Source organism: Pongo pygmaeus, chromosome 3, assembly GCF_028885625.2.
Source record: "Pongo pygmaeus isolate AG05252 chromosome 3, NHGRI_mPonPyg2-v2.0_pri, whole genome shotgun sequence".
Lineage (NCBI taxonomy): Eukaryota > Metazoa > Chordata > Mammalia > Primates > Hominidae > Pongo > Pongo pygmaeus.
The window spans coordinates 91,286,670-91,302,265 of NC_072376.2; the positions used below are offsets into that span (position 1 = coordinate 91,286,670).

At 36.8% G+C, this 15,596-nt stretch overlaps 1 long non-coding RNA gene across 2 annotated transcripts in view; it reads left to right on the top strand.

Annotated features, from left to right (window-relative positions):
• Nucleotides 1-15,596, top strand: part of LOC129035760 (uncharacterized) — a 365,251-nt gene that overhangs the window by 91,965 nt on the left and 257,690 nt on the right. For both annotated transcript variants that reach the window (XR_008502326.2, XR_008502325.1), the window contains one exon: nt 12,693-12,846. This is a non-coding gene — a long non-coding RNA (uncharacterized LOC129035760). The remainder of the gene's footprint in view (nt 1-12,692; nt 12,847-15,596) is intronic.

Consider the following 15,596-nt stretch of genomic DNA (forward strand, 5'->3'; position numbering starts at 1 on the left):
CAGTCTGATTCCTTATACTACCGAAATGGACAGCTGACTGTTTGCTCTCTTTCCTTCTCTCCTTGTTTCTTTCTCTCTCTCCCCACTTCCACCCTCTCTCTTAATACTCTCCCCTCTCCCTGCCTCCCTTCTTTCCTTCCTTTCTCTCCTTCCTTTCCTTCTTCTGTTTGTCCAGATATTCAGTCATTCATCTTCACTGAACATTTATTGAATCTGTTTCATCTTTGCTTGCCAATGTACATGGCGTCTGAGATTATGTGACCCTGGTACCATAATGTCAGAATGCTTATTCCGAGTATTTGAATATTAGTCTATTTCTAGAACAGAGAAAGTAGGTTTATGAATGGAGATTGGGCCAGGGATGGAGAGGCAGAGGTGGGAGGATCATGTGACACAAAGAGTTTGGGACCAGCCTGGGCAACATAAGAAGACCCTATCTCTACAAAAAAGAGAAACATTGGCTGGGCATGGTGGTGCATGCCTGTAGTCCTAGCTACTTAGGAGGCTGAGGCAGGAGAATTGCTTGAGTCTAGGAACTTGAGATTACAGTGAGCTATGATCGTGCTACTCTACTCCAGCCTGGGGGACAGAGAGAGAGTCCTGTCTCCATTAAAAAAAAAAAGAAAAAAAGATTGCATTTCTAACATTTCAATGAGGTCCTCAAGAAATTTTGCTGCTACCAGGGCATATTAACTCTGTCTACCTAAGAGAATAAATACGAAAATACCTCTGATCCTTGGTTAATCTAATGCGATATTCTCTGTCTGGCAGGGACACCAACAGAATTTTGTTGTAGAGTCTCGTAGTAACCTTCAGAAAGTAAATGTAACCCAAAAGCTATCACTGTGGTGGGATGGGGGCACTCTGGGCTCAGATCTCCAGTACATAAATGGTCCCAATTTGGGGGACCTATGTATTTAGGTCCCATGCTGGCAACAGTGAAGGGTGGTCACCACAAAACCTCAGTCTCTTATCTATCAGATCTCAAAACCATACTGTGTTTTAAAATTCTGTTACTTTCTTGTGACTAGCCCAGTCATATTATGTTGTATGTTACTCTGCTAAACGTGTTAATTTGTTAAATGTGTGCATTTTATAAATATGTTACAATTATTATTCCTCTACTTCGGCATTTTTTCTCATTTTAAAAAGTGCTTAGTTACTGAAAAAGATGCAGCAAAGATTGTTTTGAACTCTGAGGTTCCATTTAATTTGTATTTAGCTATTCTTATATCCTGTTACAGATGTATCTGTAAATTGGTCTCAACTGTTTCTTATGTTTAGATTCTGAGTTCTCATAGTTTCTTTCAAAACATCCTCAGTAGGATAAATTATACCGCTGCTAGCTATGTTGAGGAGTATCTTATTTAATTTAAAAGCTTCCTCCTTTTGCTTTTGGTGAGATTCAGTCCTATTTTTTCAAGGTATGGTAACTGAATCCGTGGTCATCTGTTTATACCCTTTGCAATTTTATAAATTTGACTGATACATCCCATCTGCTCTGTAGTTACAGAATGAAATATAACTATGCCTCTCGTTTCTTAGGTGTTCATCCCTGAAACTTTTGAAATATCATTAGGTTTATTCTGATGTTTTTTGATCCAGAGCCACAAACAGTGTCCCAGAAATGAACAGACTATGGCTGTGGAGGAAAGTATTCTTTGCTAATTGCTCTTTTTCACTATGCAAAAGTAAATTAGCCAAGTTTTAGAAATTGCTGGATCCAAACCAATTTTAAAATGTTGTGAAACAATGAATCTTCTATAGTGTTTGAGTTTCAAAGTTAACACAGTTATAGCAGTAAGATGGTTGCTATAAAAATTCAAACCATGCAAAATATTCAAGGTAAAACATTAAAGTTGCCCTGCATTCCCCAGTATAACATTTTGTCATCAATAACTTGATGGTAGTATTCCCATGCCTTTTCGCACATTGATATATGAAGTCTTGGCAGGTCTTATTGTTAAGCTATGCTAGACATTTGTTTTCTCAACATGATTTATTTGAAGATGGTCAAAATGAAATATTGCATAAGGCAAGAATTTAGTTTTTTCTTTCACCCAAAGGAACTTGTATTTGGTAATTGTTTTCTTCCAAACATGCTTTGAAGTCATTGACTAAATAGCCAATGATGGAAACAGTAATAATGTAGTAAAACAAGCCCCAAATTATGCAGCAAAAATCTTAGATTCTGGCACTTACTACCCTCACTAGTGGTGTACCTTTGAGTAAATCATTTAATTTCCTTTTGTTCATTTCTGAGATTTTTTTCATTTCTGCGATTCTATTATTCTTTTACTAAGGGAAAAATATATGTGGATTTTTCAAGAAAGAAGATGAATATTTCACAAATAACTAAGAATGCAAAATTTAGAAAATTTTTGCCTAAAACAAATATGTGACAAAAATAAATTAGAATAATTTTAATGGGAAGAATAGTTTAGTATTGACTATTTTGCAATAAAGTAGATAGCTTTATTTATTTATTTACAGACAGGGTCTTCTCTGTTGCCCAGGCTGGAGTGCAGTGGCATGATCATGGCTCCCTGCAGCCTTGACCCTCTTGAGTAGTTGGGATTACAGGGGCATGCCACCACATCCAGATAATTTTTTTTATTATTTTTTTTTTACAGATGATGTCTTGCTATACTGTCTAGGTTGGTCTTGAACTCCTGACCTCAAGTGATCCTCCAGCCTCAACCTCCCAAAGTGCTAGGATTAAAGCTGTGAGCCACTGTGCCCTGATGGGAGATAGCTTTATGTTATGATCCAATGTAACACCTAGAATCATTACACTATAATGCTGGCCTTTAATATACTTTAGGTTTCTCAAAATAAAAACAAATGAAAATAATTTTCAAGAGATAAGTCCAAACATAACTGGAGAATTTGATTATGAAAGAATTCATTTTGCCTACATTCTTGTTTGCACGGTGGCTCTCCCTGTACAGCCATTACATAAACTATACAGGACTGTAGATTATAAATTCGACTTGTATTTAGAATTCATCTGTGATATGAATATAAAGTTTCAGTCTGTTTTATGCTATAGTGTTAGAAAATAAAATCAAGAAGCAGAAAATGGATATGTCCAAAGAATTCTAGGTAATTAAAAGGCAGCTATGTTTTAATCTAATAAGTAGATATGCCTGTCAGTATTTTATGAATTGTGAAGATAGAAACTACATTATTTATCTCAAATTTCATTAAAAACAATGTTACGATCTTTTCCTCTAGAGACCAGTATCAAACTTGATGTCTTGCAGAGTTATAAAACAACATTGCCGATATATTTTTGGGGGATATTAAAACTGGGTCTAGCATGATAGAAGCGTGAATGATCTGATGATATAATATGTGTTAGAGGCATTCTAGCTTTGGAGAGTCAGGTTTCATTCTTCTTCTGACATGCTCCAGTCATATAACTACGACAGTCAACACAGTGTTGTTAGTTTTTTCTTAACCAGTTTCAGGCAAAACCATAGGCATTAAGATACCTACAGGAGGCAATCTCTTCTTCAGTGGTGGCATACTGCAATACGGTTCTGAGACTGACCACCCAAAGTGAGCACCAGACTCCACAGTTTTAAGGGCATGGTCCCTGACATGATTGCCCTCACTTCAGATACCAGATGAAAAATTGGGGGGCCCCAAGCCACCTGCATTGCTAACCAACTGGCTACAAATCCAGAGGATTCCCATGACTACAACTCAGGTTTGACAATTCCCTGGAATAACTCATAGAACTCAGGAAAGTGGTATACTTACAGTTTTATTGTCAAGGATGCAAGTCAGGACCAGACAAATGAGGAGACACAGAGGGCAAGGACTGGGAGGATCCTGATTGCAAAGCTTCCATGCTCTCTGTGGATTCAGAGTGTATCAAACTCTTGGCCCATCAATGTGTTCAACCAAAAAGCTCCCTCAAGCTTCAGAGTTTGGAATTTTTACTGGGGTTTCATAATGTAGGCATAATTGATAAAATCATTGTCCATGTAATTGAGCTCAATCTTCAGTCTTCCTACCCTCCCTGAAGGTCCAGAAGTTGGACTGATATCACATGATTTAAAGCCCCAATCTTCTAATAACATGATCAGCCCCCATTCTGAAGCTATCTGGGGTCCCACCATGAGTCACCTCAACACAAATTCAGGTGTGATCCAAGGAACTTATGAATAACAAAGGCACTTCTTTTACTGGGGAAGTTCCAAGGATTTAGAGTCTTCATCCCAGGAACAAGGAACAAAGACCAGTCAAATTCCTTATTATACAACAAGTGGTGTGGTCCAAAGCTCTTTCTTAAAAAAGTTAGTAGTTATTTCAAATACGTATGCACCATAAATTAGTCATAAAATCTGACATTGTAATTGTTTTCTTATAGGATATCTGGAAGTATGTAATTCCCCTCTTTTCCAATCCACTCTTTGCCTCTCATAGTGGTTGGATTATATAATAATTTTATGTTCCAATGCTGATAATTTTCTTTTTCTGAGAAAACTGTGGAGTCAATATGAATTCTTATTTTTAGGCAAAACCTAAAGGATTAAGGCTGAGAACATCTGATTTTGATAAAGATTAAAAATACATTTCCTTTTGCTGGCCTATGCTTCTCTTAATATTCAATGACTTCAAATACATATTGTGATTGTTACTGTAAATCATAGCAAAATGGTTTATGGTCAGAGTTTATTTGATTTGGCTTTACCTATCCATGTGCTGTTAGAATAGGAGAGGTATGGAAATACTGGAGTAGGCCTAACACTTTGATTTAAAACTTTTTCAGAGAAACAGACTGATAAAATCAAAGGGTTACTTGTGGTTTGCTTCCAGCTCCATCAATATAGCCTATGGTATAGAGTAAAGTTAAGAAAATTACTGACAGATTTGATTGTTGAACTAGGTCTGATTGGCTCCCAGACCTGATGTATTTCAGTAACTTGTGCTGCTTCAGGATGAAGAGTTGCTTTTCCTTTTTAAGGGAAACATAAAAGCAGGGAAAACTATAAGAATACCTAAAAGTCTGAATTTCTCATGGAGGTTTTTTTTAACTTTAAAGGAACCAAATTAAGATTTTAAAATATGCAAATTTCATTTTCTATTTTTGAAAGCCATTTTCTGATTTGTACCACCAGGTGTTTTCTCTTGGTTGTAGTTGGATGGTAATAATCTATGCCTTTATGGTGCATGGCATTCTTAGAAGTCTGAAATATGCCACATGCTGAGTGTTATACTAGATAAAAACACAACAACCTTAATGTTGGCCACAGAAATGTGTTAAATGCAGTGATCATGAAAACGCCTTTTTAGATAAGACAACAAATAGTAGATACCTGTTATCCATGCAAGACTTGTGAGATAAGGTGAGTGGGGGAGAGGTATGTGCTATATACTGAAATAGTTTTTCTGTTGTTAACAAGTAGCATCACATCTATTGTTTAGAATGGTGTTTTACTTTGCTGAAGAAATTCTCCTGAATCCCAAAATAAAAAAGAGCATAGAGGAAATATTTAGTTATCTAAATGTTTGATAAGGACTGAATCTCAACAACCACTTTCTGTTGTGGGTAAGAAATTATTATTTAGGTTGGAAAAATGAGACAAAATATACCAATTTGGGGAGAAGTAAAGAACTGCATTTATTTTGTGTTTGGTGACTATATTACTCAACACTGTAAACATATATTTTTTTGTATGAAAATAAATGTTTCTTTTGTGGGAGAGTGCCATTTTATGTGCTGCTGAAATTATTCCCCTACAAACTGTATTTTATCTGGAGAAGTGATTGGTGTCAAAAGTATTGCTTGTATCAAGATATATGTACAGAGTGGAGGTTGCTCAGTAATATATAGTGTCCTGATGGTTTATGTTGATGGTGCACTGACATAATTTACATCAGCCATTCTTTTTTACCTTGAACTATAAGGTGCAATAGCTTCTGGATTTATATTTGTAAGACTTTTAACCATTTAAGGAGTTATTGTTAACAAATGCACACATATTTATGATATTCTAGTTCTGAGATGAAAACAAATATAGAACAATGTTGCTTGTGAGAACAGGAACTGGTAAGGAGCTCTTTGACAAGCAGCACTGTTGATGCAAGTCATAACAACTACAATAACAGCAACAATAGTTATTATTTCTAACAACTTCCATTTGAATGATGCTCTTATGAAGTAGGCTGGTGTAGTGATTGAGCACCAAGGCTCTGGAGTCAGACTACGCAGGTTTGAATCTCAGCTCTGCTGCTAGGTGTATGACCTTGGCCAACTTGTTTGACCTTTCTGTGCCTTGATTTCCTAATTTTTAAAATGGAGAAAAGAATAGGATTGTTCTGAGAATTAAATGACATGATAGAGAGAAAATACATAGAATAGTAAATTATTTTAATGGTGATGCTTTACAATATCTTTAGTCCCTACAGCAACTCTGGCAAGTTATTTTTTTCCCTCAAATTAGGGAAAGGTACAATTTTGCACTATTAATAGATATGAAACTGAGCATCAGAGAAGTTAAAGTCTTGCCCATGAACGCAGATTTGAGATTGAAATGTAGGTATGGTTAGCTTTCATGCTGTAATTCATTTCACTAAGTTTTGCTGCCTCAATATTAGAACTATTATCATTCCTCTGAAAGGGAAACTTTAAAAAGGGAACAGTTATAGGAATACTTGAGTCCAAAATTTTCATGGAAAAATTTTTAATCTTAGTGGAACCAAATATCTTAATAGTATGCAGAAAGGAACCATTCTCTAGCCTACAAATATGTTCTTTGGGGGAAGAAGGATTAATATTATCACTGAGTCATAAGTGTAAAATTTATGCAATATTGTTAAGTTGAAATTAGTTATAATTTGGAGAAATTTGGAGGAAGTTATGATCATGGATACTGCACACAAGCTGTCACACACTTTCTAGATCTAGTACATGCACATGGATTATCCAATCTGACTATTAAACCTAGTAAATACTACATTAAGTTCTTATTAATATAAATACTTATTTTGCTTAATTAAAGAAGTTATGTAGATTATAAAAATATATCTCTCTTTCAAGCTATTCCTCATATTCTCAAGACTTTTAGTGGCAAAATCTATTGAAGCATAAACAGTTTCTCACATAGTTATACTCCTCTTGCTATCCAGTTGAGTGCTATGTGCACTGTAGAGGGTTACTAATTATTTGATGTTTTTGGCAAGCTTATCTTTTGTACGTTCTTCTTGATTCCTAAACCTTTTAGAACACTCCCGACTTGAGCTTTCAGTGCAGCAATATATGGATATCTCTCTGCATCTCCATGTAGCTGCAGTTTTACATTGAACATAATTTCAACGTCAGTAGATTGCATGGTCTGCTATGTCAGAAAGAGGCAAGATATAGTGAGCTTTCCTAATACCTAAAATGCTCCTGTGGTAGTAGTGGGGACCAAAATCCAATGGGATTAAGAAAGATGGGTATTAAGCAGACTGCTTATATTGATATTGGAGAGAGTCAGGTCAAATTTCCACCTTTTCATGTGTATTACCTAGTTTGGCAATGGCCTCCCCTACTCACCCAAAACCTGAGCAGATATCCTGGGCATAATCCAGCGCTCACGCCTATTTCCACACATGCTTTTAGTAACAGGATCCTATCCCATTCCTCTAAATCTTAAATTATTCTGTCATTCATCCCTGTCTCCTCATTCCCATTGCTATTTCAGTCTTTATAACTTTGGTCCCACAATGTTTCTCTCTGTCTCTCTCTTTATGAATGAGCATTTCCCCACATTATTAAATTTCCTTCAAAATATGATTTTTATGCTCAACATCACTAATCATTAGAGAAATGCAAATCAAAATCACAGTGAGATGCCATCTCACACCAGTCAGAATGGCTATTATTAAAAGTCAAAAAACAACAGATTCTGGCAAGGTTGCTGAGAACAATGTATGCTTATATACTGTTGGTAGGAAGGTAAATTAGCTCAGCCATTGTGGAAAGCAGTTTAGTAATTTCTCAAAGAACTCAAAACAGAATTACTATTTGACCCAGTAATCCCATTGCTGAATATATACCCAAAGGAATATAAATTGTTCTGCCATGGAAACGCATGCATATGTTCATTACAGCATTATTCACAATAGCAAAAACATAGAATTAACCTGAATGCCCATCAATGGTAGACTGGATAAAGAAAATGTGTTATATATACACCATGGAATACTATGCAGCCATAAAAAAGAATGAGAACATGTCTTTTGCAACAACATGGATGGAGCTGGGGGCCATTATCCTAAGCGAACTAACACAAGAACAGAAAACAAAATACTGCATGTTCCCACTTATAAATGGGAGCTAAACATTGAGTACATATGGTCACAAAGAAGGAAGCAACAGACACTGGGGCCTGCTTGAGGGTGGAGAGAGTGAGGAGCGTGAGGATTGAAAAACTACCTATTTGGTACTATGCTTATTACCTGGGTGGCAAAATAATCTGTACACCCAGCTCCCATGACACTCAATTTCCTATATAATATACCTGCATGTGCATCCCCAAACCTAAATAAAAATTCAAACAAACAAACATGATTTTTATGTTTTTGTGTTACTTTATCATATGGTTGTGTCCGATTTAAAAATCCCTCTATTTTGGCCAGGTGCAGTGGCTCACGCGTGTAATCCCAGCACTTTGGGAGGCCGAGGTGGGTAGATCACCTGAGGTTAGGAGTTCGAGACTAGCTTGGCCAAATGGCAAAACCCTGTCTCTACTAAAAATACAAAAATTAGCTGGGTGTGGCAGGGGGCGCCTGTAATCCCAGCTACTCACGAGGCTGAGGTAGGAGAATCGCTTGAACCCGGGAGGCAGAGGTTGCAGTGAGCTGAGATCACACCACTGCACTCCAGCCTGGGCAACAGAGTGAGACTCTGTCTCAAAAAAAAAAAAAAGAGTACCTCTATTTTTACTTAGATTATTTCCCCTCTTGGGCTCTTATAAATAATATTTCTGTACACATTTATATTTAAAAACATCTCTGGTCATTTCCTTAGGCTAAATTTCTAGAAATACAAATTCAGGGGCATAAGATCATATTTTTTAAAATAATGAAATATTTATTCTCCCATCAAAAGTATGATAGTATCTGTCTCACTAGAGTCTTGATTATTATTATCTAAAACAATCTTGTTAATTCAGTAGATAAAAATTTTATGTTATTTTAATCAATGTTTTTGAATGTTAGTGAGATAGAACATTTTTTGCATGTGTGTGTGATTTGTATCTGTAATTTTTGTAGTTTGTGATGTTTTGAATAGACATTTTAAATTTTAATGTAGTAAAATCTATTTTTTCTCATTTTCTACTGGTTTTATATTGATAAAACAGTTACGTAAGTTAAATATTTATCTTTATTTTCTTCCTATTTTATAGTATTTAAAAAACCCAAAATATTTAACTCTTTAAAATACATTTTGGTGCACCTTGTAAAATGAGCATTCAAAATTAAATTAGATAAATTTAATTTTTTTAAATAGGTAATAGTTTTCCCTCTAATTGTTAATTTTTACACAGGTTCTTGACTAGTTTCAAATACTGAGGTTTTAAATTTCATTTTATATTTGATAGACTGAGTACTCCTTCATTAATTTTTTTTCCAAAATATCTTTGTGTGTGTGTTGATTTTTCATCCAGAGAAATTTTAGAATAATGTTATCTACCTTCTTCCAAAATGTTACATTGGAAAAAATCGACATATTTAAGTATTTTGTGTTTCTTCATTTAGTCAGATCTTATTTTACATTTTTTTCAGTAAAGTTGTCTATTTTTAGTCAGATAAGTTCCATACATATTTTTGTCATGGTTATTCATAGGCATTTTGTATAGATTGCTACTCTGAATAAGATATTTTATTCTACTGTATTTTCTAGCTCAATTTACTGGGATACATCTTTAAAATAGTTTTTCATAGTCATTTTTAATAGTTCCCACTGTTAATTTCAGCACCAGAGGGAGCTGTAGTGTAGTGGAAAAAGCCCTCATCATTGAGAAGGCCTGAATCTGAGTCCAGGCTCTGCAAATTATTTCCCATGTAGCCTTGGCCAAATTATCTACGAAATGGGAGAATTCTTCCTACCTCTCACAGGGTGTTGGGAAAATCCACTCAGAAGAGTAGGCACTCTTATTATACAATGTGGGCAGCTGATTAATTTACCTAGGTGTGAGGCAGAACTTAACAGGCAGTAGTTTTTATCTGGAGATGGGGAAAAAAAAACCATTAGTAGCATTTCCAGGATTTGATATTAAAGTCAATTTCAGCTTCTCATTTTATGCATTATAAATATCACCTGAAATTGGATGACAGATTATTAGAATGGTATTGCGGGACAAACAGTGACTCGGAAGCCAGGGAACATGAGTCCTGGTCCCCACGGTGCCACTCTGTTGGATGATCCTGCACCGTTCAGTCTTTTGGGACCTCAGTTTGCTAATATGTAAAATAAAAATTCAAATGTAAGTCAAGACGCATAAACTAATTCAAGATTGTTTCCACAAATAAAATTAGTGTACTCAGTGGAATACAGGACTTATTCTGGACATGCTTTATGATTTTCTGGATTGGTTTCCAGTGTCCTGGTGTAGACTTATGATACCTGATTTGGGTGGGTTTCTTGCAGTCCCTAAAGTTATCATAATTGACAGGTTAACAAACATGAATCTTCCAGGAATTTTTTAAAAAAATAAATAAAACGATGGTGAAAGCACTGCAGTGTTTCTATTTCACATATATACATATATTTAAAAATTCTCAAGCTATTATGTCTTTTAGACTATGAAAGCATTGGCAGACCCTTAACTAGAGCTTTGTGAAGGGCAGCGCCGCAATCCAATGAATAACATCTGAATCCAGGATCACATTGGATATTATCACTCATTACCATTGTGAGAAGAGGACGATTAAACTAATAGTTACTGGGAGACACTTCTGATAACAGGAGGCTATGATGAAAATAAACTGACTTCAGTATACATTTAGAACCGGTAATAATGGGATGTGGCAGGAAGCCAATAAATGAACATGGCCCTCCACTCTGATCAATGAATTACTTTCCCTTCTCTTTCCCTGCTCTTGAGGGCAGCACAGGAACCTTAATGAAAAATCAATAGCCCTCTGTAATTCAGAAATGGAATCAATCATTTGACCTGACTTTTTCTTTTTCCTTGCTAAGAGAGTGCTTAGCTCAAGATAGAATTCAGTTGTAAAGAGCTGTTCTTCAAAAAGCCTACAGAAGACACCTGATATCAGTCCACAACAATTTATACCTGCGATGGGTAGGACTTTTCTTCCTTGCCATCTTAAGGAGTAATGAGTCTTTAGATTTATTTTCCCCCATAGTTCTTCCTCATAATCGCTATCTTAAAAATTATATGCAACCATTAGTTGTTTTGTTTTTTAATGGTTTTTGTGGCAGTTACTGCTATCAGTGCTGCAGATACTTTAAAACATAGGTTGATAGCTGTGGATGCTGTCTTTAAACCCATCTGAGATCAAATGGGAATCAATTTTTCCACAGCTCTCTCTGCATACTTCCTCTAGCATCTGTTAACTACTAAATTTGTGCTCAAAACAAGCCAGGGCCCACGTGCCCTTGACCTAAAGGCAATTAAGACAGGCTGAAAGGAAATCAGGATGTAGGTTTAAAAATAGTGTTTTCAGGTTTTTATTGAAAATCTCTTATGACATAGGACGAGTTCTCAGGGCCTCTGCTATCCCACATGCTGTGGTGTACTGGTGAATCTTTGGCATCTGGTTTTCTTGGTGGGGGTGGCCCTAATTTGCAGGTTTTGCTGATTTCCATGGTGCTAATAGTCCCACTATGGCTGATTTCAAACCACTATTGTGACTGTCACTGAACATGGAGTTGGGAGGAGACTACACAATGTACTCAGCTTGAGAGCTGGTGTGAGCTGGCCCTAGTATACCACTGTTGGCCATTTGGCACCTTTGTACAAATGAGAAAACAAACTCCCTTCTGTGTGGACACCACATGACTTGATGAGTGGTATGGGGGAATAGATTTTAATCCCTACTTTGCCTCCTGGCCAAGCGTTATCGTGCAGTATTTTAATCTGCAGAAGCACATGTGAACTCTGGGAGTAACTTGGGGCCCATAAATCCTTAAGGGCTCATGGATGGACTTCAGACAATCTGCAACTTCCTGTACAGTCAGCTGTGTGTGTATGTGTGTATGTGCATGCATGAGCCTTTATCTGGGGAGAGGATTAATGACTTTTAACAGATTTTCAAAAGGACCCCTAATTTAAGAAGTTAAATTCTTGAAAATTCTGGTTACATTGGTAGAAATCTGGGGACTTTGAAACTACATTTAAATGCAATTCAAGGGATATAAAGCCACAAGACCTAGTAAGAGTCTTGATTTTGCATCTTTCTAGGAAAAAAGGGCACAATTTTGAAATTGGAGGCAAAAATGAAATTTTGATAAGCCTGGGCATTTTTGAATACCTCATAGATACATGCAAGTTTACATTCCGTATAATGATGCAGTCAGAAGGCAACAGGATTTAGTATTCTTGCCTTCACCATATGCTAATCCCAACAACATGCATTACGAAAATAGGGAATTATTCATCCCTTTTTGTCCTTTATAATGCAGAGCACTTCAAAAATTTCCAACTCCTTTTCTGTCTTTTTCCCAGGGCTGGGCTTACACCCAATTTATGGTCATCTTGCTCATGTTCATCCTGCACAATTTCTAGCATTTGGAGAATGTTTCTCATGGTAGCATCTAATGCCTGTGGCTGCTGTCTGAGAGAAAGCAGTGATGAGGGGAAGACACTGACCTCTGTTTGGGTGAGTATTTTAGTGTAAACCAGAGAGTTACCACCTGAGAGTATCACGTAGCTATATAGGCTTAAAACATTCATTTCTGGAGTGTTTTATATCATATTTTTCATTTAATCACCCAATGTCAAGTCTAATAACATAAGTCTCTTTGTCACCATTTTGTGGAGATTTAGAAACCGAGATTCAGAGGCATGAGAACATGTGCAAGGGAATCAAGAATTAGAAACCTAGTCAGGCCCCAAACCCAGCTCGTCTGAAATCTCATCCAAGGCTCCTTCCAATACTCCCACTGTCGCACTGTTGTGGTGCCCCTGCTTGTTCCAGTGGATGAAGGTTCAAGCAGTCATGAGTGCCAGCCCAATCATGGGTGCACTGAGGGTAAACCTCAGGACTGCTGTCTGGAGTGTAGTTATTTTAATATTTCTAATGACAATTCTGAAGGCAACAAGGGCTTTGGATCCCAACAAACCTGTGGTGGAATCCTGACTCTGCCGTTTCCTGGCTCTGTAACCTCTGTCAGTCTCAATTTTATTTTCTGTAAAATGGGGGTACCAGCACTTCCTTCAGGATTTTGTGAATATTAATGTACATAAAGCACTTATACCATGCCTGAAAGGTCCACAGTAAGTATTCCCTAAATGATAACTATATTAATTCTTAGTACTATACTCAACATTCTGATATAGTTACCACAGTGAAAACCAACACTACTTCATCTAGAAGTTGAAGGTCATAATTTATTGGAAGGCTTTATTTGAAAACACCTGCACCAATATAAATGTAAAAGGTTCCAAATAGGGTCACATGGATAAAGTCTTTGTTTCTACTCTTTAAAACACTAGACGCAGCTACCCCAAAGGAGCCTAATGTAACAAAGAAAAAAGAAAATAATTAAAACAAACCCTCGGCTCCTTCAAACCTCAGCACTCTCAGGCATCTGTGCTAAAGCTTCTGATGGTCTTGATTTCCTGGTCTGCCTAAGTCCAAAAAACAATGACTGATGTTTCTGTTATTTGTGTGGTCTGCTTCTCTGAGTTTACACTGAATGACGTGTTGTTCCCCGGTATTTCTGTTCCCAGTCAGCATTACTGCTGAGTTTCAATTACTTTCTCTCATCACAAACACTCTGCCACTATTGTCAGCGTTAGTCTATTCTTCCCATCGTGTGTATATTTTTTTTTCCCATGGATGTATGGAAGATTTCTCTTCTGGTGGACAGATCCCTTCTGCTTCTGTGCCTGCTGCTTCTGCTGTGTGGTCTGTTTGCTGAATGTCTGGGCTGCTGGCAAGAAGGCAGGCTCCACTCCTTGGCATGAAGCAGAGCGCACTCACCGTGGCAAAGTGACCATGCATTACCACAATTGCATTGTAGGTTTCCAGGTATCTTATTCCTTGACATCTTCTTAACGCCAAGCAGAGAGGAGTATTGATTGAAATGTTTAGGATTCTGGAGCAGATGGATACATTCATGAAAGGGAGGCCCTGAGAGCCGGCACAGACAGACCAAATCTGCAGTCATTTCTCCTCTACCTAGCTCCTCTCATAGCGGGTTCAGTTGGCATCAGACACACCTCTTTCCTCCTTTTCTCCAAAAAGACCTGTTCTGGTTTTCAGAAAGACTTGCTTTCATTCCTCAAGAACGTTTTTCAAATTTCCCCATTGTGTTATAGAGGCAGTACCCTTTCCTCCCTCCCTCCCTTCCTTCCTTCCTTCTTTCCTCTTTTTCCTTCCTTGATTCCTTTCCTTCCTCCTACCCTCCCTCCTTTTCTCCTTTCATTCCTTCATTCGTTCTTTCTTTGTATTATCTTTATCTGTAACTTTAGTTCAAGAGCATGGACTTTGGAACCAGACAACCTGAAATGAATTCCAGCAACCCCACTTAACAGCTGTATATCATATGGCAGGTTATTTACCCTCTCTGTGACTCAGTTTACTCATCTGTAAAATTTGGGAAATAATAGGGTTAATTCTTAGGTTATTCTTATGATTCAATGAGTTAATATATGTGTGGTTATTGCATAATGAGTTGTGTTGGCTATTATTCACTCATTTATACACTTACTTATTTTATAATCTACACCCATATCACATTGACTGGAGACATTTTAGGATTCACTGTGTTAGCTTTTAAACTTAGAAATGAGAAATATAAATGCAATGCATTAAAAAAATTCTGTGTACATTCACCCCATAAAAATGTAGAAAAAATAAATAAAAAATATTTAAAGAAAAAGGCATTTTCCAGAACATGCTTTGGTGTTGACATTTCTAAGAGCAAGAAAGCACAATTATCCAACTCTGAATACTGTTGGCTTTGGTTGCATGCACCAGATTAAAATGTGTAGGTAACTAAATACAACTGTAGGTTTTCATTGCAATCTGCTATATGTATTTTTTGGGTTTTAGTCCCAGCTGTTAAATGTATATTTAGTTAAGTAATGTAGCTATGTAAGAACAAGTGTTATGCCTATTTATAAAGGCACATTGTTTTAATTGACTGCACATGTATGTTTTATTTTACTCTGGGTAGAAAGTACCCAGACTCAAGCCCATTCTGCATGGCTACCTCCAGAATATGTGAGCACACTGGAAGGCAGAAAGTTGATTTTCTCCCATGCTTTTTCCAAAGACAAAGGCCTTGGGATGATCTTGGACATTGTTTTTCTAGTGATATTTGTTTTTGTTTACAATCATGTAGGTCTTCCTGGAGTTCTGATCACAGCTTTTTTGCATTCCACGTAGTGGATACCCACTTG